This window comes from Patagioenas fasciata, chromosome 10 (assembly GCF_037038585.1).
Source record: "Patagioenas fasciata isolate bPatFas1 chromosome 10, bPatFas1.hap1, whole genome shotgun sequence".
NCBI classification, from domain to species: Eukaryota; Metazoa; Chordata; class Aves; order Columbiformes; family Columbidae; genus Patagioenas; species Patagioenas fasciata.
In genome coordinates this window covers 14,731,197-14,759,151 of record NC_092529.1, presented here as the reverse complement: position 1 = coordinate 14,759,151, position 27,955 = coordinate 14,731,197, and positions in this window count along the sequence as shown.

Sequence of the window (27,955 nt, the reverse complement as noted above, 5' to 3'; positions counted from 1 at the left end):
CTGTCTTGATTGTATTTTTTTTTTGAACAGCTGAGGAAAACAGATATTTTCAGTTATCACTGTATGCTTCTTAATATTGCTGTATCCCACAGAAATTTTTTGGTCAGAGAGTTTCAGTCCTGACCACTTCCCAAACACACTTTATTACTTTTTTAAAACATTATTTACTATTTACTTTTCATTATTATTATCTCACAAGTATGTGTTATTTAAAATAGAAAAGTATTTTATTTTTTTGCTTGGTTTGTTTGGTTTTTAGTTTATTTAGTAATAGCAGAGGATGCAAAGCTACAATGCATGGTCTGTTCCTACATTGCAACCTTCTGCCTTTGCTACATGACACAAACTCCTGTTTGAACCTGTGGCAGGGTCCAGCAATAACCTGCTGCAGAGATGATGAGCGTCAGGCTGGTGGACACATGTTCTGTTGTAACTAAAAAAAAAAACAAAACAACAAACACTTGACCTATTTTGTGTGTCAAGCACAGCAAAGCAAGCCAGCAGCTTCAAGCACTGGCTGTGTGACTCAGATGATGCTGATGGGATCACTGCCATCCTGTCCCACAGGCTCTCATGCAGAGTCCCAGCTCATGGCAAACAGAAATCAGCATGTCCTTCCATCTGCAAACAGAATGTGACCTTAGCCTGGAACAGGATGATGATAAACAATTCAAAACTTCGGCTGTTTGTCCCCAACTAAGTCTTTGAGGGTCAAGATAAATCAATGTGGCTCCAGTGATGGTGGCTTTACCTCTCCATGGCCAGCCAGAAGACCGGCAGGAACACATCTCACCTGGAGGTACAAATCCTGCCTGAGTGTGGATTTTATCTCTCCAAAGCCAATGCTTCTGTTTATCTCTGTTTGCACAGCATTCAGTGTGACAGGGACCCATTCCTGGTTAGGACCTTGAAAGACAACAGCGATATTCCAGGTGTCTGACAGGGTGGCAGGAAGGAGAATACACACAACCAACAGTGACTTTTGGGTCTTAGGACAAAGCATATGCGTGACAAATACTTGGAGTCAAGGAAGAGCATAATTGTGGAAAATATAAATCCTTTATATGGATAAAAGTTGGGAATTTTAATAGCAAATACAAGAGATGAAAGGCTTTTTCCTTTGTTGTAGCACTGAAGACATCAGGACTCATTCCCACAGATTTTGTTTTACACAAAGTAAGGTTTAGTGATGTATCATCTCACCAGCAGTCAGCAAATTGCTAAACAGCACTGACCTCGCTGCCATCAATGGTTGTGCAAGCCTTTGAAAGGGAAGAGTCCAGATTTCCCTTTCAAGAGATTATTGCTCTTTAAATGGCTGCTACATTAGGTTCAGACAATATTCTAAACCACCTAATTTAGCAGTCATCTCATGACATATTAATTAAGGCTTTTGGTCAGTTTATCTCCTTTTGAGAGGCTGAGTTGTAAAACAGGTAAATTAAGTCCTCTGTGAAACTCAAATTTCACTGACCTTTTCTCTCTATCCTCCCAGCCCATAGCGCTTCTCATGTCCCACCAGGCCCTTGGTGACAGCAAACACCCAGCAACAGCTCTTGGCCCTCCCGACTGCCTGATCAAAACCTTAGTGTGGCCAAAATCCATGAGGGATGTATTACAAATCTTGAAGCACTGAGACTTTTTCTGAGCAGTTCAGAGGTCAGCGAGAACAGCTGCTTCCAGCAGCTGGTTGCTGTCTGATGAGACTGGGCAGGACTGGGCAGCCCACTGCCTGTCACAGGAACAGGGTAATTGCATCCTTGGCCAGACCACTTGTTCCCGTAGCCAGAAATTCAGATTATCCAACTGTTTCTGAGCACCGGAGCTACACTAGAAATGTACAGGAGGCACATATGGGCCCAGAGCTGGGAGATGGCTCCTTCTGCTCTGGTTGTAAAATCCCTCATTTCTTTTTGTTGTAGAGGTTGACAAGTCCAGCTCGGTGTTTGCTCTCCATGTAGCAACCGCCTGTACCACAGCACCAGGGGACAGGGGCTGGCAAAACACAAACAACTTTGCAAATGTAGTTTTGGTGTTAGGTTTGTTTGAGGTTTTTTTGGGGGATTGGGCTTTTCATTGGTTGGTTGGTTGTTTTGTTTTTCTTTCTAGTAAAATTGCACTTGTCTAGCTGTACTACATGAATCACTTACCAGTGCAATCTTAGAGGGCCACAAAACAGTCAGGCAATATTTTAGTACCTCTTGGTGTGCTACAAATTTGGAAACCAGCGGAGGGCTGGGGAAGGGCCCAATGAGGGTCGTGGGCTGTTGACACAGCTCATAGCTACAGCTTCTGCTTGAGTCTTTGAGTGTCCTTTAACTATTTCACTGCAGAGCGTAAAGCAGGCATGTGGACATGAAATAAGTTGAAATGGGGTATATTTCCTTTAAATTTCATGTTCATTAAGGGTTCTTAGAGTGTTGTTGGAAGGTAGGGAAGGCTACAGACATCCATGCACTTTTTCCTTCTGCTCCAGAAATTTTGTTTCTTTGTTTTTTAACATAAAATGGACTACGTGAAGACACCTAGACCCTTACAGTATTTCCAATGCGTATATTTTTTCCTTGGGGCTGCCTTGGTTTCCTGGTGGGGCTGGACAAGGCTGGTGGTGCTGGGCAGCCCCACAGAGGGGGGACCCACACCCGCCCTGGCAGCACTGTGTTGCCTGTGCCAGCAACCAGTGCATGGAGCTGTGAAACAGTGGTGGTGATTTCTTACCTCCTTTTCCTCTTTTTAAAAATTTACAGTAATATTTTTAACAGGATCTCCTCAGCTCCCGGGTGTGCCCTAGCCTTGCAACTGCTCCATTTACAGTCCTGCAAGGAGCCGGGCAAATGAGGTCTGTTAATTGCTGCTATTTATACCTTTCACCGCATGGCCCCGTGGCTATGATTGTTGTGCAGTGTCTGCTCTCTCGGGCTGAAGGCACAGAGTCAAAGGGAGCTGAGGTTCATGCACCCAGACTGGAGCTGAGACATTCCCTGCCTGCCCCGCAGCACCTTGCTGTTAGCTCAGGATCATGATGCATCCAGAGCCTTTCGCTAGCTTTCAAGTTCCCTTTTGCACATAGCTATTATTTCCAGTTTAGCATTGACACTCTGACTCAATGGTCTTTAAGCAAATGCTTTTGGAAAATTTATGAGAGGTGGTTGCTATTGGAGGTATATAAATTCATATTTACTTTGTGAGATGTCACACTAGACTCTTACAGATTGTATCATCAGTATGTTTTTCTGCATATCATCACTTGCATAAAACAAATGGAGTTTTTTAGAATATGCTTCAGTCTGTGATTACATTTTCCAGTTTATCAGTCACTGGAATAGAGGCTGGGTAAGAGGACAGGAGAAGCTAATCCACCTTGATGTGCTCGTCTGTGTCTGAAGCTGCTTCTCCATAAAGGGGCGAGCAGAGCAGTGAGCCCTGGTTCGCAGGCTGAGACTGCCTTGATAGATCAAAAGTTGAAAATATCACAAAGTGAGAATCTGGAATTCATAAAAGAGTTAAAAGTCCTGAATGAATTGGAATTCTGCATTCTGTAGGTTAACCTTGGTAGATTTGTGCATATGGAACGGTGATTTCCATAATAAGAATTCTGCCAGCAGTTTTTCCAAGGTATCAAACTTTGTCCCTGATGCATTTGTACTTCTGTTTGGAAATCCTCTGCTCATTGTAAGAGGATCCCTGGGTCTCCATCAAAGCTGATTAATTACCCCATGCTGGGGAGAGGGCAGCAATAAACTTTTCTGAAGCTAACAGTTAATACTTTTTCTTGGTTTCAACCACTCTTATTCAGCCTGGGACATCAAATTAATCTGCACTAAGCATTGACTCTTATGGTCACAATTTCATCATCTGTTTGAAGAAAGAGAACCCTAATAACAAAGCAGTTAATCCTACAGTGTTTTACCTCCTGAGGCCTCTGCCAGACAATTCCAGCAGTATCCTTGTTAGTGCTCTATTTGTCTACTGAGAGATGTCTTAATTTATATATCTGCATTGCCACACGGAGTGGTATAACTGCGGGCTTTCTCTCCCTCATCAGGAAGACTCTCTACAGGATGAAGTTATAAGTAATAGTGTAGTAAAGAATTCCCTTCTTTTGTTTTCTTCTTGTCTGCTTTATGGCCTCAATAAGAATTGCTGTCTGTTATATGGAAAAATAAAATATTTCATTTAAAAAAACAGAATCTTCACCTCATGTCTTCGTAGTCATTCTTTGGATAATGTTTCCCTGGAATAGCTACTTGTAAAAACTGAGGTTTGGGCCTAGAGTAATAGTAAGAGCATCTCTCTGTGGTAGACTGAGTGCTAGATGCAGTACAGGATCAGGTAAAATGAGATCTTTGGATGTAATGACAATTACCTTTTTACCTCTAGATCTGCAAATTAAAAATGTTCTAATTTTGAAATGGTGCTGTATGGGACAGTGACATTCTCAAAGTCAGTTGTGCTATTTCTTAGAAGGATGGAAAGCCTTCAGCTTTGAAGACTGCTCTTACGCAATAAGTCTTATGTCATATAATAAATAGAGAAAAAATGGGTGTAAAAAGGAGCCAAAGATGGAGCGGGTTGTCTCTTCTGTTAACAGATCCTTTTTCCATGACTGTTTCTGCAATTTTATATGTTCAGAAAGGGTAAGATTCAGCAGAAGTGGAAGGAAAATTAAGTTAAATATTATATTCAGTTTCCGAACTGTGTTTTAGTTTAAATCCTGGACTAAGCCTACTTCAGTGACTGAAGAAAAAATAAAGTTCAGCTTTCATAATCAGCTATGAATGCAAATGGTAGAGAACAAATCGAAGAAACTTATTAGAGCATTGCTAAAATGCCATACTTCACCTCTGGAGAGGCAGGAGATGCTGTACTTGACTCTTCTGCTGGACACTGCCTTCCCCTTTCTCACATGCAAATCAACACCGAGTCCTCACTTCTGTCAATGTAAGCACACATGGAACAGAACCTTTTTCTATGTTGTTAGTTATCCACAAGGTCATTTTGGCAATGTAATTGATGTACCTCTGATTTTTATTAAGTGGATATGTGTCTTTTTAAAGCTAACAGTGGGGTTAGTTCAGTGCCCATACTATGGGCATTTGCCTGAGCCTCTCCTACCTCACACTTACAGACATCAGCAGCTTTAATTTAGTTCAGTAAATTTTCTCAATGGATGCAAACCAGAGTCGGGGCTTATGTCAGCCTTCTGCTGTCAAGCACTGTCTATTAAGATACCCACGCTGTCCACATAACATGGCTATATGGTAGGTATTCCCCAGGAGTGTAGAGGGGAACACTTGCTGGTTTGAATACACTCTTGCCTCTGCTGCAACTTTTTAATAAAAATCCTACAGAAAAATACAGCTTCCTGAGTGGCAATAATACCTAATATAATCAATAATTTATACAGACAGATTTGCACTATCAGTGTTAAAAAACATCTGATAGTTTGTCCATGCATGATGCACAGGGCTGCGGGACACCAAGCTTGCCAAGAAATAAAACTCCTATAAGCCTGAGACTGGAGAGAATGATACTTTCTAGAACTGTAACTCAAGATCTGACCCACAAGACTTGTATTTCTTCACAAAGGCTACGTACTTTGGGTCTTTAATGCTGGTGCTACAGGACCAGAGCACAGGAGCATCTTCTCCTCAAGGATTTTGCCCAGTGCCCCACATCAGTGTGGATGTCATAAAACTTTCCTCCTCCAGTCCCTGTAAGATGTCATAAAACATTTGTCAGAGCAGCTGCAGTGAGCTGATATGAGACAACCCCTTCTCCGGGGGTGGGGGGAAACTAATTCTTGTTTCAGTTATTGCCCTTTCATCTAGTGCAAGCGCTCATTCCAGGTGCACGGCGTGGGCGAACTCAGCCGGTGCTTCTCCGCAAGCAGCACCGTATGCAAAATCACGTGATGCTCTGCTGCTGATGGCAGCTGGCCCTGGGCCAAATTGAAGTGTAGCCCTAAATTGATTTGGGGGCTGGATAATATATCAGGCAGTCTGCGTGCATTCCTGCAAGATTGACATCTGAGATAAAGCACCTACAAGCTGCAACTGAGATGCTGATCGCTTCATTTCATAGGCACCACCTTTGTGGTAGGGAACAGAGATTTAATACCCACTTTTCCTCTATCATTCAGTTGTCCTACTCACAAGTGTCAGGACCCATGTGTTTTTCTCTCCTGGTTCTCTATTAAAATTTGTTATGGATGTAGCTCCATTTTCATTTTTTGTTTAATCCAATATCAAAGTATGACAGCTTTTGGGGAAGAAATGGTGGCAATGCAAAGTATACAACATGGTGCAACAGTTCAGAAAAGAAAATTGATTCAGCTAGATCTGTCAACAGCTTATATTTCCTGCAAACTGGGTTAATAGGGATGTTTGGGACAACAAAAGACGTGGAAACTGTATTTTTGATGCATCTATCTCCCAGCCCAGGATTGTTTTTTTATGTGGCTATGTGAACTAGAAGCTCTGATTTCCATAGACCCAATGGCTATTTCTTTACCTCAAGGGCAGCAGTGGTCCAGCTCTGCCGTGAGGACATCCTGCAGTGCAAAAGCCTTTGAGGTATCTGTAGGTATGTCCAATATTAAAATATATCAGAGTTTTAGCTTGTAGCTATAGCTTTTCCCTCTTAGCTGACACCTAAAGTAGGGCTCATATATGCATTATAACCTTTTAAGAAACATCTATTACCTGACACATATAAGTGAAGGAAAGACAAGGATTATTTGCTCAGTGAAGAATCAGAGAACTCGAACTCTTGTATATTTGGATTGTTCTCCAGCTTTCTCTAACTTATTTCCAGTGAAAGGACAGCAATCTGGGCAAACCGGAGGAAAAAAAAGCCTTATGCTGTATTTAATTTGCATGGGGATAAGGAGGGAGAAGAACCTGACATCAACAGCCTGATCAGTCAAAGCCTTTGCCTCATCCATAAAAAGCCAATATATAACATGAAGGAAAGAAAAAGTCAAACATATGCTTTCATATCATTTTGAGGTATTCGGGGTGTGTAGCGGGGAGGGCACATCCAAAATTAACTGTAGATTCCTTGCAGAATATCTAACAGCTCCCTTGCAGTGTCCCCTCTCTTTTGCTGAAGGGGTGAAATGAAATCCAGTCCTTGATTCAGCGTTTTCTTTGATCCCTGGCTATGTGGTGATTGATCATAGCAATTTCCCTCACATGAACAGAATCCTTCAGATAAACTCATTTCAGACGCTGAGGGCTATAAATGTACTACAGACCAAACACTCATGTTTTTCTTGTAGTGTTTAAACTCATATTCAATAGGGTTCAAAACCACTCATATAAAAGCAAGCAAACCATTTTAAGACTCCTGATTTCAAGAATTTCTGACCGAATGAATCCTGTTTAGGTATGTTTTAGTTACAGGAAGACATTTCACTGCACAATACATCAGAAATCTTGTAAAAGTAGGACACGAAGAAATAGCATAAAAATTGCCAATGAGTGTATATGTAAAAGTGTGTTTGCATCCACACACAGACATCCAACAAATGCCTAGGTCATACAGCAATATAGATGTTGTGATTTGGAGTTTCTCAAAGTTGCTTAGCTCTCCTCTTTTATTATAAGTCATACTGGGGCTAATATTATTCAATGTATTCATTAACGATTTGGACGAGGGAATTGAGTGTACTATCAGCAAGTTTGCTGATGACACTAAGCTGGGAGGAGTGGCTGACACGCCAGAAGGCTGTGCTGCCATCCAGCGGGACCTGGACAGGCTGGAGAGTTGGGTGGGGAATAACCTGATGAAATTTAACAAGGGAAAGTGTAGAGTCCTGCATCTGGGCAGGAACAACCCCAGGTTCCAGTATAGGTTGGGAAATTACATATTAGAGAGCAGTGTAGGGGAAAGGGACCTGAGGGTCCTGGTGGACAACAGGATGACCATGAGCCAGCACTGTGCCCTTGTGGCCAGGAAGGCCAATGGCATCCTCAGGTGTATTACAAGGGGGGTGGTCAGTAGATCGAGAGAGATCCTTCCCCTCTACTCCGCCCTGGTGAGACCCCATCTGGAATATTGTGTCCAGTTCTGGGCCCCTCAGTTCAAGGACAGGGAACTGCTGGAGAGAGTCCAGTACAGAGCCACGAAGATGCTGAAGGGAGTGGAGCATCTCCCTTATGAGGAAAGGCTGAGGGAGCTGGGTCTCTTTAGTTTGGAGGAGACTGAGGGGTGACCTTATTAATGTTTATAAATATATAAAGGGTGAGTGCCATGAGAATGGAGCCAGGTTCTTCTCAGTGGCAAACAATGATAGGACAAGGAGTAATGGGATCAAGCTGGAACACAAGAGGTTCCACTTAAATTTGAGAAAGAACTTCTTCTCAGTGAGGGTGACAGAGCACTGGAACAGGCTGCCCAGGGGGGTTGTGGAGTCTCCTTCCCTGGAGACATTCAAAGCCTGCCTGGACACCTTCCTGTGCGACCTCACCTAGGCGATCCTGCTCCAGCAGGGGGATTGGACTGGATGATCTTTCAAGGTCCCTTCCAATCCCAAATATACTGTGATACTGTGATATTGTGATACTTATTTGATTTCATTAGAATGATTTCTTTCATGAGAAAGGAGGTTGTAGTGAGGAGGGTGTCAGTCTCTTCTCCCAAGTAACAAGTGATAGGATGAGATCAGACGGCCTCAAGCTGCACCAGGGGAGGTTTAGATCAGATATTAGGAAAAATGTCCTCACAGAAAGGGTTGTCAGGCATTGGAATAGGCTGCTCAGAGAACCGGTGAAGTTACCATCCCTGGAGGTGTTTAAAAATATGCGTATATGATGTTTTTAGGGACATGGTTTAGAGGGCGACTTGGCAGTGTTGGCTTAATGGCTGAACTCAATGATCTTAAAGCTCTTTTCTAACCAAAAAGATTCTATGATTGATCCAAACTTTAAATGGAAAGAGTTGAGGGCTCTGTGCAGCTGTTAGTGTACAAGCGAGCGTCTCAGATCTGAACTAGGTTTCAGTCAGAAGTTTCCCATCTTCCTTTCCTATCCATAACTTACCTATTAGCATATTCATTAAATGCATTGTGGTGGGCATGCTGACTGCAGTGCTCTCATGCTGGGCATGAAATCATGAAGCTGCACTTTATCTGAGTTTGGATTAGATTATAAATTAAAACCAGGCCACTGTCTTTGAAAAATTAATGGACTTTCAAATATCTCTGGGGTGAACCTGTGTTAATTTACTATTATTTTGTGTTGCAGGTGTGCAAAAGATACAATTATTTAATAGTTTATGTGCAGAAAAAGGACCCTTTCTTTGTCTAATAAAATTGCAGTCTGAATTATAGACACTGACATCCCGCTGATCTCCCCAATAGCAGATCAGTGAGTGGAAGGTAATTGCTGATGGATCGGGTAGGAAAACAGTATTCACAAATCACGGAGAACCACAGCTGTCAAGCTTCAGGCAACTCTGCCATGCTGCATGATTTCACCTTCTAAGATCAGAGCACAATACCTTTTATTGATGCTTGCATTCTATTTGTTAATTCTTTTGGTACCTTTAAGGGTTTCTGACGGTTTTGATTCTGAGAGCAAACACTGGAGAAGAAACTAGAAAATGAAGCAGAATAGTGAAATGTTCCTACACCTCATGAATCCCTTAGCTTTGGGTTAGCATGAAGGGCATGGAGTCATGCTAGTGACAGCTCTTCTCTGAGAGCATTGGCAAGTAGGATCATATCTTTCCTCTATTTCTCCAGCTCTTAACATGCAAGAAGATAGATTTTATGCTCTCTTAGAGCTGGAATAACTTTTTTTTTTTTTTTTTTCCTGGGGATATAAAACAGAGTGCAGTGCAGGAGCAAACCTACACCTGCTGTCCATCAGCATTTTACTGCTGGCTCCAGGAGCTCTGTGCCAACAGGGATGTGGCTCTCTGAGATGTTGTCCCATCTGCGGGTCACCATGCCATGCTGGCAGGGGTTTTATGCTTGGCCTTGCTCTTTGAGATGAAGTGGTCAGCATGTCTGCAGGAGATGCCACAGCTCATGGTCTGGCAAAGTTAGCTTATGTGTTTGATGAGATGATTCGTCGGTATGGTTGTCTCTGGAGTGCCAGTAAATGAGCTTGACCAAATGTAGTTACTTGCGGAAGAAACATAAACTAATTCAATTTTTAAATAGAACAGAACAATTTGAAATCATGCTCATTTACTGTGTAAACACTGACCACAATTAACTGGGCATTCTTCACTTTGGGGAAATACAAAGTTACGGAGAGATGGGGAGATATTTTGCTCGGTTTGATGGTTCCAGGCAAGCATCATGGTAAGTAACTTTCATTTTTACAGTGATACTGAATTAGTGCCCTTTAGAGAACCGCTGGAGAAATTCAAATTAGAAAATAATCAAGAGCCTTGGTAATGTGTACATATGGTAATATATAATGTGTTACACAATTAAGTCAATGTTAGTTCAAGGAAAATCTTTGAAAATAATTCACTGCTAATGCAGCACCAGATTGTGGTACTACATAGCCCCTAATTCAGCCTTAGACCTTCATGGCACAATATTAATTTGAACTCACACGACTTTGTACGAATGGGGAAAATGTGTGGTTTTTTTTAACACAGAAAAATGCTAAATTTTTTGTATATTTTCTTAACCTGAAGCTGTTATAAAGCCCCCAGGACTCGGGTGAATATTGAAATAAAAGCTGAACACAACCCTGGTAGCACGCAGAGAGGAACCCATGTTGGCCAGGAGCAGCCACCATGGGTTCGGGTCCTTAATGTCACCCTGGGTGGAGCAAGGTGGCAGAAGAAGATCAGGAGTGGACCATGCAGTGTCTTAGGTTTGTATCTCCCTTCTGACTGCCCACTGCAGATAAACAGTCTGAGAGTAAAAAAACACATGTTTTGAGGCAGAAAGGACAGTTTTCAAGCAAGGATGAGAACAGATTCTCTGAGCAGAATGGTGCAATACAAAAGTCATCTTCCCCTGGGCCAAAGGCAAATATTCAATCATATCGTAAAACTTTTCCAGACCGATTTGAAAGCTAAGTTTAATTCCAGAACTGTGCTGTTTTTCTCTCTTTCAGCCGCAGAGGTTTTGTGATTTGTACTAACCTTGAAGATACAAACAAAATATGTGCTAATGATATTCCTATCGCCCAGCTGGTGTTGGCAACTCTTTTACTGCTCTGCAGGACAAGTGCAAGTACAAATGGAAGTACCAGAACCTTGTTGAGAGCAGTGTCCCACATTTCAGTCTAACCATTCAAACTACAAGACATGTAATAAAACTGTTTCTCTACTGAATGAATAATTGAGCTGCTTCTATGGGGAGGCCTCCAAAGAGCCACGCGGCAGAATGTTTTTTAAGGCACTTATGAAAGCTATCCCACCTGGAAACCATCCCACACACAGAGCCCATGTTGCTCTTCCTCTCAGCTTGGTTTAATTGCTCGTTCCATGTCTGTACCTAATTTGAACGGTGAAGAAATACGACAGGCTACATGAAATGCTGTAATTATTTTTAAGGTAAAGCAGGACTTACAAAATTATGAAACTCCACGAATGTCATTGGGGAGGTTTTTATTTGTTTGAGAATTCCTTTCATATATCAAAATTCCTCCCAAGGATATCAAAAAGATTTAAGAACACTTTAATGCTTGGTTCTTGAAGTAATTACGTAGCACATAAAATTTTCTCTGCTATATCCTCCATCATACAGCAGGTGCTGTGGCCCCTTGCAGAGGGGCCACACTGCTGGGACACCCTTCCCAGAAACATCCTCCTAACCAGGCAAACCCCCCACTGGCCACCTGCTCCCAGCCATAGAGCCAGACCGTATCAGGGAATAATTTTTACATTCGAAAAAACATTTTGAGATTATAAAAATTCCCTCTTTCTCCTTGGGATGTAATTGAAGAAAATACCACCAACACCAAAACTAACCAATAATAATTACAACAATAATAGTGTTGACAGTATTTGTGACATATCAACATTTCTCAGTGTAAGATGTTTTGCCAGAAAAATCCAACCACCTGGATGCCTAACACCAGTATCATGATAGTGGCTGAATGTCTCTTTGTGGTGTATTAGGCAGCTGGTATAACATGCAGTCTTCTATTCCTGTTTCAGCACACAAGCTGGGAGTAAGGTACAACTTACCTGTCTCTGAATATTATTTATGCCAAAGTTAGAGACAGAGGAGACAGGTAAGTCCCTTAGAAAGCTTCCAAAGATTTCCTTTCCTGAACTACAGACACTTAGGTAGACAGGGATCTTTCACCGTATCCTTGGAGGACATCTGTTTGCTTCCAAGGACTACATGGGAAACTGAAGCAATGAAGTCTGGGGTAAAAATTCCACTATTTTTCTGAAATGCACATAAGTGCTACTTGGTACATGCAGTGTTGCTCTTTCATTCCAGCAGTATATGTATATGTTTTGCTAGGTGAAATGTTATGTATCTGGAGTGAAGACAAGGAGTTTAGCAGTGACTTGTAGCTCTTGTGGGAATTCAGCTCAAAGCATTGGTCTGATTCTTGAAAAAGAATTTGCCTCTTGCTCACTTGATTTGAACCCATGTGGCTACCTTGTGCTGAGAAGCAGATTTTTCAACCATGTTCTTTGTCTTAAAGCTCTAGGTTATCTTTGATTTATTCTGGGCCCAAAGTACTCCATTACAGAATACAGGAATGGAGACCTTGATTCTTCTACTTGTGAAGCTGGTAGTCACACTGAACATCTATCCAGGAAAAGGACATTCTTGTGAAGAAGATACACATAGAGTACAAGTTAACTGTTTTTTGAAGAGTTTGCATGTTTCTATTTATTATGCAATTTTCATACCTGAGCTGTCCAAACTATTTAGATTACAAGTTTGTCATCTGTGGTGCACCATGCACTCCACTGTGTTATAAATTCATTATTTAATACTTAACTCACGCAAAAAGGGAAATTAAGTCAAAATACAGTTTTATTATTCATGTTACATGCCATTACTTTGTATTACTTTGTCTTTGGGGCTTTTAAAAGTGATTTTTTTACGGTTGTTTAGGAGAGAAAAAAGCCCCATGAACAAGATAAAGCTGAAATAAACAAATGTTGGAGATGGAATAAATACCACCTACTAAGATTCAGCTGTTTTGTGCTTCAGGAAGATACTGTCTTATCCACACCCCTACCTTTCCGATGAGCATACTAATGTGTTTTTCACGTAATTTGTGCAGAGGCCACCTCCAGAGTAGAGAGCTTTGAAAGGAGTGTTACTCTTTTGTAAAGGAACTGCTGATTTGTTGGAACTGTGCATCATACATCAGGACTGTACCTTCTGGGACTGATGTTAACTCACAGCAGGATGGAGGGATGCCTGAGTTATTGTCGTGCCTATGGTTATTTGAAAATACAATAACTATCCATCATGGAAATATGAACCACTTCTGAACTAAAAAGGAAACCAAACATTCCTACGAACAACACATGAATTGAATATACTCTTCCTCATACTCAGTGCTGCCATTTGATTTAGATGAGGTGCTTCCTTCCTTTCTTTATGGCCCACTGGATAGTATACAATTTTTCCCCAGCAAAATTCCTCTTGAGCTTTTTCTTCAGTTTGATCCAAAGTTCAAGGGATTCAGTAGAGCTTCAACAGCCCGGTACCAAGTTCTTAGGTCTTTATCTGTTCTTTAAGCATCTCCTGGTTTAGAGTTCTAGACAACTTTCTGCTATTTTTAAAAATTCTACCTCACCAACAGAACATTTTGTTACATGCTAGCCTTTTTCCATTTCAATAATTGAAGTTACTAGGCTGTAGAATTTTAGGACAATACATTAATGCTGTACAAACTGTCAAATTTATTTTCTTGATGGTGAGACACTATTTAACAGCCTTAGACACAATGTAATTGGCATTTCCTCCTATTCATTCTGTTATTGCTCTACTTGCAATGCAAGGTGGGGGCTTTCATTATGTCGTATTACACAGAGAAATATTGAGGGTATTCATGTATCTACTACAGCTGGTAAACTGCGGGATTAGAGAACAGATTGGGTTCACTCCAGTGACCTTACAAAAGATATCTGTGTTGCTACAGGTAAGGTTTGAGTTCAGTGACAGCTACAGGAAAGAAATGGAGATGAGGGAAATGCAGCATATGAAGAGAGGGGAGAAAGTTGAAGATAAATTTATAATACTCTATTTATTTTTAAAATGTTGTCACTTTTTGGTTAACAAATTGCCCATCATGATTTTTCTTGATTAATGTGGTGATTTCAGTAAGCAATTTATCATCCAAAGCTTATTAATTAAGTTTATTTGAATAGAAATTTGGACAAGTTTGGCCACATGGCCAGCAGGTCCTGGACTGGATAAGGATGTCAATGGCTGCAAACTGTCCAGAAGGATAGTCTATACCTCATGACATCATGCTCAGCAATAAAAGCTAAGAGAAAGGAGGAGGAAGAGGGGGCATTTGTCATTAAGGTATTTGTCTTCCAAAGCAACCACTACATGTACTGAGGCCCTGCTTCCCAGGAAGTGGCTGGATATCACCTACTGATGGGAAGTAGAGAATAAATCTTTTTGTTTTCCTTTGCTTCCACATATGGGCTTTGTTTTTCTTTATTAAAGAGCTTTTATCTCGACCCATGATTTTTTCATCTTATTTTCCCCCTTGTCCCGCTGAGGAAAGAGAGTGAGAGAGTGGCTTGGTGGGCACTTTGCAGCCTGGTGAGGTCAACCCAGAACATAAACTTATTAAAAATACTTTACAAAGCACAAAATTATGTCAATGACAGATTTCTGTTATTATGGAACTTCAGGTGAATGTACAAAATGTGCTTTTGATTTCCACATTTTCTCTAGTTTACGTATTGCTTTATTACTAAATACACCTGGTTAGCAATACTCATGCTTAATTACCCTCTGTCTTCTCGGACTTGTAAACTCTCTGGTCAACACTGCATTTTTCATCTCAAAGTAACATTGTGACATGATCTGACATCTGCTATTTACTTCAGCATTATTTCTTTTTTTGTTTGTGGAGAAAAGGCTACAGACTCTCGACCATAAATTTTCCTTCTTTGGTAAGGTGTACAGTGGAAAACAGACCATAAAGAAGACCCAGAATATAAAAAGAATCAGAATATATTGTGTCCAATGAAAAACTGTGCAGAGGAGGATATGCTACAGAGAATCTTCTTCTATTCAAGCACATACAAAGTTTCAATAGATTTCAGTGCCAGGAATTGGAATATTCAGTTTTCAGAACTGAACAACTTAATTCTGCATTGCAAAAGATTACAGAACATATTTGAAACAGAAATGGGATTCCATTAAGTGCATAGGAATGCAGTTTTGCAGTTGGTATAAGATGATTAGAGGTTTTCCAGAAGTTCATTTAGGATTTTTGTTTGTTTAGCTTACTTTTTTGGAATAAACAGTGAGGTAATTTACATCCCACTGCATTTGGGTTTTTATATCCATCCAGACTTGTATAATTGCTTCTGATTTTCTGCAGCCTGTACTGTGGTTCCATTTATAAGGGACTATCAGTTTAATTTCCAGCAGCAGCGCACTTTGCAGGTAGATCCTTTGGTGAACCCTCATGCTGAGTATTGTGCTTCTCAATGTGAATAATGACACCAGGATTTGGCCTGTACCATTATAGAAATAAGTGATTTTGCTGACTCTGTAGCAGGTTAATAATTCAATTACACAAGAGAAAAGGAGACTTGTAACTGCAGGAAGATGTTCCACAAATTCTACATTAAAAAAACCCTAAATAACCCAACAAACAGCAAATACCCAAACAAAACACTAAAACCCCACATATCAGCATAAGAAAAGCCTCCCTCTTAATAAGCATATTGTGTAGGATCCTCTCCTCCAGCACTGACATAAAAACAATAAAGATTTCCTGTCCTGTTAATAGTTCTTCCTTTAGGGGGCTGAAAAGAAAATTACCCAAAGAAGAACAAGCCTCATGGCAAGGTCCTTTCAGGCTTATGGACCCCAGAGACTGAATTGTTTTTTTCCACCCTCAAATATTTTCTTAAGTATTTACATAAATGTTTGTCAGCTGAGCATTATACACCATCTTTTACAGGCAAACAGTCTATCAACAATGCCACCAGAGATAAAGCCATATGCGGCCAGAACACAGATGCTCAGGGCCCTTTGTTTTTTTCTGCTGCATTCATCTCCTGTATCTTTCTTTTTATTTACCTATCTCCTCAGCACTTTTAGTTGGACTGGTATAATACATCTGTTTATTACCACCCCTACTCTATATGTCTGAAACTATATACAAAGATATGTGTTCCCATAAGAGAAGAATAAATGTATTAGACTAAAGTTATTCGGTAGCCACAAGCCTTATCTCCCAAGTTGTCTGGAAAAAACACAAACAGTTTTACCTGAGCTCACAGACGATGATGCTCACAGGTTTATTCTGCAACTGACTGACAAAGCGCCATAGTAGGAAGGCTGGAGTATAGGCAGGACTTTGTGTAATACTGGATATTTATGACACCTTTGGAATTGATTCCGTTATTGTACTAATGATCGCATGGACATTGCCAAGACTGGTTGGAGATGTATTTTAAAAGCCTTGTGCTTACATTGCTGAGGCTGACAGTCCTCTTGGGGCATCACAGAAAAGCTGCCTTTGCTAGTCAGTGCCTCCACTATTTCCTTACACAAAGCATCATAAGATGACCTCTTCTGAGGAAAGAGGACTATATCCACACTACATCCCATAAAGTACCAAGTCATGTACACTAATGTGTGGGGTAAAGGCATTATCATTTTATTCCAAGGAGTATATTTTCACTCGGAGGACTACAAAGGCATTTATGAATTGGCATTTTCCCAGGTTTTGTTTTTAAAGAAACACTAAAATGTTTCTGGGTAACAGTGGGATAAATTAATGGCAAAGCAAAATAATTTGTTTTCATGTCACAGGGTACACAACAAAAGCAGCACATAGTCTTGCCATTCTAGAGCAAAAAACTTCAGAATTGTAAAAATAATAGATAAAATGCGAAGTTTTCAGGGGAAAGAGTTGGAAGAAATTGAAGCATTTGTGCTTTTGCAGAAGCTGATCTGTTCTTGAGAGAAGGATGAAAACGGGAAAGTATTTTCAGGTAATCAGGAAATGAAGAAAATGAGGGACCAATTCCCCGCTCTACGGACTCCAAATCCCCCGCACCGACTTGTGTTATTCAGCCCCTCAGTGCATCCATACTCCATAATATCAATTTAATATGGTACTGTGAAATAAATGACAGATTTAGAAGGTGCTGAGACACTTAAGTAAGAAGGACCACAGAAGCATCTATCTTACATAAAAGAGAAATACAACTTGTCCCTGCTAGCATTTTGCTTCTGTGTGGGTGTGTATGAACAGCAAAATATATATATTTTAAAAAACGTACCTCCATGCTGACTCCTTTGAGCTGTTTGCTACTTGTGCCAAGCTTATTGCCCTACCTAACTGTGGGCTGTATCCATCACCACCGCTAAAAGCTGAGAATTTGCTTTATTCCCCAAATCCTACTGCTTATACTGTCTTCCTCACTCCAGACCTGGATATCAGTTCAGAAAGCAACCAGCTTCTTGTCTCCCTGGAGCCTGATTTCAATAAGGAAATATTTCCCCAAGTGGGTCCATCACAGACACATCTGAGCTCTGGGGGTTGCAGGGCTGCCCTAGGTACCCTGGGCATGACTCCAGAGACAGCAGCAGGAAAAAAAAAATTACAGGTAGACTTTAAAATATTCATTTCTTACTTCCAGTGACAGGAAGGCAGCCGATAACCTGATAGCCATCAAGAGATGTCAAAGAGAAGTCCAGTGCATGTTCATGATCAGCAGCAGGAACTGAAGATGAACATCCCACCACTCACCTGTACTTAAAGAAAGACCTTCTCTCAAAAGAGATACTTTGCCACAGACCTGAGCAAACTGCCAAAGGACCTAGAGTTTAAACTTTGCTTGTGCTCTCCGATTTCTCTATGGACCTGCTGAGCACGTTTGTTTTATGAATTTTCCTGCTCATCAGTCAGATGCAAGTTCCTCTCTCTGTGCTGCCAAGAGATACACATGTACTATTTCTGCCTAGAAGATGCAGAGTATACCTGACCTCCAGGTGACTGATTTTCTTTATGTATAGTAGGAAAAGCCTCCACGGTGACCACTGCAGTCTTCAGGACAGATGAAGTAGGAGTAACAAAACTGCCATTTAGCTGCCTACATCTTGTACCTAATCTAGTCCAATTTACAATATAGTTCTTTACGTGTCCATTAGTCAACTACCTCCCACCAAGGGTAATCAAATTACTTTCTTTTCCCTATTTGATTTTCTCAGTAAAAATGCACACACTTCTTCCTGTCAAATGCTAAAAAGGGCCTATTAGGATCAGTCATAAAAAATCTATATACTACCTACAAATAATTGAAATCCTATTTTCAGCTTTCTAGATGCATAAATCACTTCTCTACTTGGCAATCCAAATCACAGCCATTAAAATCTTTGATCCTGAAGGACAACAAAGGAGAAAGCACACTTTCTTATCTCTTGCCTTGGTCCAGTGGGAAATATGAGGAGATGACACCAGAGGTCTTTACAGCCTCACATAGAGAGGCATAAAGCACTCTGATCCACAGAAAGTGTGGGAATGAAATTGAAATTGTTGGAGAACAGCCATTCTCTCATGGCAAATGCTTTTTCAGCACCTAACAATCATGTAGCGATAACCTGAGGAGCCTTTGCAAAAAATCATGTGCAGAAGTTATTTAGTAAGATTTTTTTCCTTAAGCATCCTACCTAAGCTGGAAGTATTATCAGATTTTTTAAAATATATCTGTAGCTGCAGGTAAGGAATTAAAATCCTGAACTCTAACTGGATCATAGTTCTTGCAAGGTAATGGAACTTGCCTCTTATTACACTGGAAAAATATGGTTTTGCTCATTTTTTCCAGGAAGTGAAGTGAGAATGAGTTACAAACCCTGAGCTTGAGTGCAATGTCTGTTTACGAAGCCAGTATGTCCCTGCTTCCCAATTAATATACATTTATTCATTAACTTATTTGTTTATTTATTGCAAGGGTAACTTTCTAGATGCTTTAGTAAGATGCTGCAGCAAATGTTGTTTTATTCCCTACCTAGGCTAATGCAAAAAAGAAATACTTGAAAGTAAATGCAATGAATTATTTATTGTAGAAAAGATAGTCTAACCCAATTTAACAAAGGAAGAGAAGAAATATTTACTTATGCTAATTTGATGTCTGAAGCTGAGCTTAACATCACTGAGTTTCTACAATAGCCCAAGCACTGATTTTTGGATTTCTGTAAACTTGTCACTGACAGTCGCCGATTCCTCTTCTTTCCATACTGATCTCTCAGAAAGATTTGTCAGAGCTGGATTAGACCCCAAGAGCAGGGAGGCAGCTCCAGTAATGCCTGAAGGACAATTAGTCACCGTAGACACAAACTGCCAGCACAATTTGGGCCGAAGACCTTCGTTATCCAGAGCAGAATTTAGGGGTCTCTATGAACTAAAATGATCTCTTTGTGGACTGGGAAAGATGTAAAATCACTGGCTAGCCTGTTATTCAAAAGTTTTTAATATTGTTAATGAAGCTTTTTCAAGACACTTTTCTAGATAGAGGAGAGAAGTGTACATTTCTGGTCCTGCCTAAACTATTTGGTATAAATAAATTACCTGAAATATTAGGACCATTCTTCCCTTTTCAGCAGTCTTATATACACATATTGCAATCTCTGGGCATGGATTTCTTTTGCATAAGCTCAACATATTTCCACCTACAAGTTTTTCTAAAATTCTTTATCTGAAAACCTGTATTTTACCTGGCTATAGCTCAGTCAAGTTATGATGATTTGGTTTCTTAACTGGCACTTTTGTATCCAACTCCCTTTAGAGCACTTCTGCATGTATTTCCTGAAAATTCTAAATATTTCTATGCATACTGGCACCTTGAGCTGGCCTAAATTCTGGTGTGGATCTGTCTAAACCATCTCCCATGGTGACAATGGGAAAGAGGAGCTCGGGAGGTCTGCTTTTACCCAAATAAAGGCACCCACCAGTGTGATGCTGCCTCGACCTGCTGTGTGCCTGGGGCATGAGATGCTCTGCACTGGGGGAGAGGAGAGACCTGCCACAGCAAGACCCCTGCTTTTAAATGAAAGGTCTGGAAAGTAGTTTTTACCTGTCTTCCACCAGACTGGAGGAATTCCACGTGATTTGCATAGTTTATGATGAGTATTCAAGCTTTTGGGTATTTATTTAAGTTAGAGCAGTAACTCATCTTTTCCTGCTTGCCATAGTAAATCAAAGTTAAAGGAGATGTATAAAATACTGGTATGGAGAAAATGATGATCTTAACAAACATATAAATAATACTTATTAAAGTAACCTAAATACTTCTGATGGACCCTTAGGCTTTGGAGAGAAGTCAGTTAAGTGAACAGTGACCTGCCAATCTGCATCAGGGGTCTGGCTGAAACCACCCTTCCTCAGGGACACCACTGGACATGTCTTTAAAAATTAAATTAAAATCAGATCTATTTTGCCTGTCATGTGAGAGGTCTTATCAGATTCCCTGGCTACATCAAGGGAATGCAAATCTTTGTCTTTGGTGCTGTTGAACGTCACCTGAAAAAACTTCAATAGGGAAATGTGCAAAGACATTGCTTTATGCTCTCAGATTGCTTCAAATAAGTTTAAAGAGGGTGATAACACACTCTAACAGCAATCAAATTTCTCCTTGCTACTGTAAGTGTATTTGCTTTCAATTCTGGGTTAACTTTTCCGCCAGATAATTTCATGTGAGGAGCTCTTGAACGCTGACTTCTTCCTCCGGATTTGCAGAGCAGTCAGAGGCACTTCACTGCCTTCCCCTCCATGCTCAGGGGTTTCCAATTTGTCCAGTTCCTCTGCAAGGAACAGCGAAAGCTGCCTATGCCTTCATTTTGGGGGGTTTACTTATTTAGGAACAAATGTTGAGCATATGTTCACAGCAAGCAACACTTCATTTTGCGAACAGGTTCTGCTCAGACCGGTGGGTCTGTTCTCAATCTGCAACGCCATACGATGATGGAAAAAGGATAAGAATTAACCTCCCTCTGCTGTAGCCATCCACCTATGCATATTTACACTGCATCTCATTTCTAACTGAAAAGAATAATTGTAGGTACAGCTTTGGAAAAGATTTTGTAGTCTATTTTCAATTTTTTTTAAAAAAAGTTTCAGTCAACATGACATGAAAATTTGTTTAAGCTTTTAGCAGACTTAAAAATAATAATTAAGCTTTCTTTCTGGGTTGAAAAAAATGTTCTATTTAAATTCAAAATCAAATATCCTTTCTGACTTGAAAGCTTGCTTGAATGTCTTTACAAACACAATGAAAATACATTTATAAAGTAAATATTGAAGGTAACAATTAAAAAGTCATGTTGGATTTATTGCAAAAGGTATGGACAGGCCTGGTGCTTTACTGTTTTGTTTTTTGTTCATTTTTTGTTTGTTTTTTTTGTTTGTTTGTTTTTTTCAGTTTCTTTTCACTGAATCTATCTGGCAAAATTTAATAGTTTAATAAAAATCTTCAGATTTTGAAATAGTCTGTGAGATTTTTGAAATGGTAGAGAAGAAAGGTTATATTGATACTCCTCAGGGTACTACTATTAAGACTACTCAGGGTAAGGAAGTTAAAACAAAGGACTGATTTCTGAGAATATTCTTAGAGATATAAAATACTAGATAAAGCCTTGCAATCACGGAAGACCTATGTGGGGTCCATCATCAGCTGTATCCCAAGTTTCTGGCACAAAGAGGGGCCCATTTTCTTGTTCTACGCCTTGCCAGGCTCTTGGAGCCAGAAAGCATAAATCCCCCTGATCTCCTCCTGGGTCCTTACATGGTGTCAGGAGCGAGTAAAGCTCTGGCAGAAAATGAAGCCACCTGGATCCTTCAGCCAGGAGCTGAACGTGGCCCAGGACTGGATGGGAAGATTATAGCACTTGTGATTTTCATTCAAAGTGAGTAGTTCTGAAGAGATGCTGAAGACAGAGAAATCCCCTTTGTTACAGGTGGCAGGTTTAGAGGTGTTAGAAATAAGCAGTACATTACAGTGGGATTACAAAGAAAAGTGCATACTGCAAGACAAAGTCATCCTGAAATTTAAAGAAAAAAAACCCAAACCTGTACCTCTTCCAGGAGCTTTGAAAAGCTGCTTTTCTTGACAAGAAAATATCTGACAATGGTGAGCACCGATCACGTTGATGCAGAACTACATGATACAGCTAAGTCATGTGAATTTGAACAGTTAACAGCTGGACTAATTAGAGAGCACAGTATTATTGGTATAACTGATAACCAGGACTAAGCAAGGTTATTTTGCAAGTAATAGATTTGACTTTGCAAAGAACAGTGGATATTTGCAGAGCTAATGAAAACTGTGCTTCCCAAATTAAAGTGCGAGCAAGCAGGGAAAGAACTGGAGTGCACCTAATTAAAAATGCATTCCAAGGCAGGAAGACAGAATACAAGGGTAAGCAAATGGCAGAGACCAGATTTGTTTGCAATAAATACGGCAGGAGGCATTGCGTGACTTGGAGGTGCTCAGCCTGAGGGGTGCAGTGGTCCCTGTGCCGCCCCAGGACGCTTTTTGCACCGTTGCTGATGCTGCCTCGTCTCCTCTCCCAGTGAACAGCCCTTCAGGCTTCAGGGCTGGCAGCCCAGCATCTTCTACTGAAACCAAACACATTACTAGTGTCTCCAAGAGGTTATTGTACAGCTTACAAAGTTAATACTTAAAGAGTTTGCATTTTTGCATGCAAATAAGCTTTGATTTAAACTCATTAGCATTTCCCTTTCTGAGCTCTAGGTTGAGTTATTCTTAGACTCCTTTCTCTTGGAGGAATTATGACTTATTTATCTGACAGAATGACTACTATCTCCCATCTCCTTTTCATAATCTACCATAACCTTCACAATTCTCAGCAGCTTTGTTTGACTGATAACTACAGAAAGAAATATGTCATGGGCACAGCTGTGTGGCATCTGCCTCTCCTAGACAGGAGTTTGCGTAAACCTTTCCCTTCACTTTGTTTCTCTGGGTTGGTACAAGTGAGCCTGGCTCTGGTGTCAGCTCTGGCAGAAATGCCAGAGGGTTTGACTGCTCCTAGCTGTGCATGGCTGGGGTACGGATGGAGCTTCTGGTCCCTCATGTCAGAGTTCAGAATAAATCACTTCTTTCGCCTGCCTGAGTTTTTTACTTCATTATTTTGCCAGGAGAGAATCCCTCCTCATCTCTACAACAGGAAATTTGCTGGCACTGCCAATGTGAACCATATATAAGAAGAATACATAGGATAAGGCATAACATAAATTTTCATTATGGACTTACATTTCTGAAAAAATGTGCTAAGTAATCCAACAGGTGCACGGAATAAAGGTTTGCTGACCATTTGCTGATATTTCCTCTTGGAAACAACTTCTTCATGGTGACAGGAGTTAGCAAGCCATTTGAAAGGGCAAGACTGTACACTTTGGACACAGAAAATGTGGGGGCACGATATGAACTAATGAATGACAAAGAAAATGCTCTCCCTGCCTCAGATTGTACAAATAAGGGATCATTGACAAGTGACATAATGTAAGTGGATAAAAAGGATTTTTATTTTTTTTTTCACACAGTGAAATTAATTGTCATGAGTGACTGATGCAAAAAATATAGCTGGATTCTAAAAGCTGGTCATAGACAGGGTTAACAAAAGCATGCAGCATATAACAATATTATTTTATCTTTTTCTACTTTAATAAAAAATATGCATATATTTAGAGCATATTTAGCTAGAAAGTTTAACAAAAGACATGAAGCCTCACACATCTGGGTTTACAGCAACCGATTTAATGGTTCTGAATGAAGACGGAGTCACCGGCATCACAAATTAGTGTGTTGCAGACATCTGCTCCTTTCCAAAGCATATGGTGCCAGTTCCTTGTCAAAAAGAACATGTGGAAATAAAAGACTATGGATTTGAAGCAATGGAATTCCTGTATCTAAACAGGAAAAAAGCTGGTGACATCCCCATAGCAAACTCATGCCCCATAATACATCACATTTGTCAGGTGTGGAAAATACTAGCACAAACTGCCTATTAATATCTTGACATCAGTGCACTGGTTTCTGGTTATAAAAGGTTTTTGTATTACAAGAAAACCTCAGATCTATTATGTTTTGCCTGTCTTTACGTTAAAACCATAGGGGACAATTTATCATTTTAAGGGACTTGACCTAAGCTTGCTGGGGAAGTTGAGCTGAAGTCAAGGGCCTCCAGCCAAGTGCCACCTTCCCATCCACATCACCCTCATTGTCTTGCTCGTTAGCTGAGTACATCAAATGTTTGCTGGGGGACTGACTGATAATGCTAATGTTGCTGTACTGAAATGGCTGTAAAATCATTAAGCATATCTTGTTTTACTTAACCTAGAGTCATTTAAAATGTAAGGCTTCTGGAGAGTGTTAGTGAAACTAGAATTCCCTGATGTGATAGGGGAGATTTTAATGCAAAATGAAGTCTTATCATATTAAGCATAATTTTTATCATATCAGTGACTTAACAGATTAGTAAATGTTGTTTTTCTAAAATTATAAGACAGCTCTTGATATGAAATTGGATTATGTCAGTTCATTTTTTCCATCAGCTTTCCAATGCTGCAAAAAGCAAGGACTTGTCATTAACATATGGAAATCACTCAAATTTCTCTCGTAATTAGACTTAGCCTGCCTTTGCTATTGACACATAAATATTGACTTGTGTCTTCTTACAGAAACCCCTAGGTTTTTTAGATATATGCTGAATAAAAATTATGTAAGCTCAGTAAAGCTAAAAAGTGAAAAACTTTTAAACAACTGTCTGCTGTTCACAGTTCCTCTAATATTTGTCAGGGGCATTTTAAAATTGTTTAGAATATTGTCTTTTCAGCTAATGGAATTGGAAATGTTAAAGTCTTTGGGAACATTCTTCTTTTTTTGCTAAACTGTAACTAAATTTCACCAGGTTTTGATGTTTGTTGACTTCAGCTCAATTTCTGCTGCTTTCCCTTAGCTATTCAAAGCCATCAGGCCATGAGTTTGTGGGCCACTGGAAAGGTGACTGTGGTTCACAGAGTGAAAATAAGTGCTGAATATTATGTACACACTCAAGGTCAAGTTCAAAATCGTATAAATCCATCTCTATATAGCTGTCTTAAAGTTACATTAAAGTCGCAGCTGTTCCTCGTAGTGAGAATGCTTTTCCATACCCTGGTCTGAAAGTTTCTAGCATCACCCTTGGAAGGAGCTTTGACAGTACTTAGAGACTGATCCAGTGCCATAAAATCAGGATGAAGAGTTTTCCTCTCTCCCCACTACAGCACAGCTCATGAAATTCACCCCTTATTTACCAGGTAGATGTTACATGTCAAATCTGACCACCATACATGGTTTTTATTGCTTCCCTGCTATTAGGAATAGGAACATTATTAATGCAAAATAATCACAATGCAATTACAGTATATTCAGGAATACTGAGTACTATAAATTTATGTTTATGGAAATCTCTCAGAGCTATACTCCTACAATTTAAAATTGAGACATTCAATCCACATTTTCATATAATTTACTCTCACTTACTAATAGTAGTGTTTTGAGTAATTACTTAAAATTCAACCTGAAGGTCTCAGTTCACATTTAGCTATGCAAACTTTTACAAGCAGCACACAGTAATAATTTTAAATGTCACACAGATGTTTAATCATGCAAGACAATGCATAAAAATACTTTAAATATTTCTAATTGGCAATGCAATTATTTAACCTATTGTCTGAACTTCATTGCCATATACTTTGTCCAAGACTTTGAATTCAGACTTTCCAAAATGTAAACAGCAAATCAGAAAGGCAATATCCTAAAGGCAACTCCTCTTACTGCTGGGCACTGTCTTATGCCAGAACTAGACCCACTAATATGGTGCAGATAATGAGGTATGAAGGGCTGAGAACGCCTTATCAAGGGTGTTGCGTATTTTGCAAAAGAGTTTAAACATACACAGGACTTTGATTAAGCAGGTACACTTTGGAGCAGAGTAGCTCTCCACAAAACACGTGGTTTCTTTGTGGAGTGCCAACACCTGACAGTTCCCACATCAGCCTCACCACAGGTCCCCTTTCCAAAAGGCACCAGGTCTTCATGTAACAACTTCTAAATCATGCTCTATTAAAAATGTTCCTTGTTCTGCAGTAAATGCCAGGCAGTGCTTGCTCACACCATGAGGGCTATTTGCTTCATTTCAGACCCCACTGCACCCAGCCTCAGGTTGCAAACACTAAATCTTGCTACAGCTTTGTGTGCTGAACCAAAGAACTTCACTGTCAGGAATTTTCTATGCATTTAGGTAGCCATATGCCATCTGGATGAAGAGATAAATTAGGAAGCCAGGAAGTCTCACAGGTACTCTGATGAACCATATCTAGATTTTTTTTTAGAGACATATCCACAGAAAACAGCAGATGCCATATGTGTCCCTCTCTCTCTGCACTACAATGTAGGTGTCTTGTCATCAGTGGAGGGAACCGGTCCTTGAACTGAAAAGCATAATTAAGAGAAATAATCTTTCTTTACTGGATCTTTCAATTCTTCACTCTCTGCTCTGGCTTTACTCTTCCCTGGAGAGCTGCTTTTTACTGCTAACACTACTTTCTTCAGAAGACTCCATAAGCCACTTTCTGAAGTACCAAGGTATCACCTGTAGCTGTTCCCATTTGTACACCATGCAACAGTTCCTCTTTAGCACCAATACAGCACTCCACACTTATACTTCAGATACAAATCAGAAAGGAGAATTCAAATGTCTAAAACAGTTTATAATCTCATTATATGGTCTGTTTGAAAGCTAGGGTTAAAAATTAATAACAGCTTGAACAGAAGAGAAATAATCTTGTTTCTGATGTTGTCAGTCTTAAGCAATATTAAGAACATAAGAACTGCTACAGCTCGTCAGGCTAAGTGTATGTTTAGAAAGCTTTTGCTCTGTGGCAGTGATGATTAGGAAAGAAATAGCATGGCAGGTAAAGAATAATCCTTCCCCCTCTTGGAAATCATCACTAGCAAGTTTTATACATTCTGAATTGTCATAGGGGAAGCACCAAGATTATGACGCAGGAGACTTGAAGTTGATTCATGTTGCTACCACTTTTCCCTCTGTTCTCTCTGTACTCATTTCTGTGTCTCTGCCTGTAGAAAGGTGATAACACCACTTCCTATATTCCACATGTTTTTTCTATTTCCAAACCCTATTCTCTGGCTGCTGAAGGTGCATGTGAATGGAGAGCACCCTACCAGTTGATCAAGGGTCACTGCAGGATACTGGTGTTATTACAACACAATATAATAATAGCAACAACAATAATAATACCTCTTAAAAAAAAAAAAAAAAAAGAGAGATAAAATAATCACTCCTGAGAGAAACTGTTTTTCTTTTGTTTTCATCACTGCTTCATTTCCCTCTTCTTGCCCCCTCTCACTCCTTCCCTCCCTGCCAGCCCCACAGAACATGAAATGGATTTTCCCACATGAGCCTTTGCCAGTGGAAATTGTCGCTGTGTAATGCTTTTATTTCAAGGTGTTGGCAGCTATTGTAAGACAGACCTGAGAAAGTTAGTGAATTCCAGACTTAAGAAATCACCTGGCTACAGCACATGTGGTCAATAAAATGGAAAAATTGAAGCATGGGTCCCATAAGTTTTCTCTCTTAAAACACAAACACCTTCAGTTTATGAATTAGTAAGCCTATTTCATTTCATAGTCCATCAGGAATTGCTGTTTCCTGTCCTGTTCTTCACAGTCCTACTGTGCTTTCTTGTAACTTTTATTTTAATCTTCTATTTGT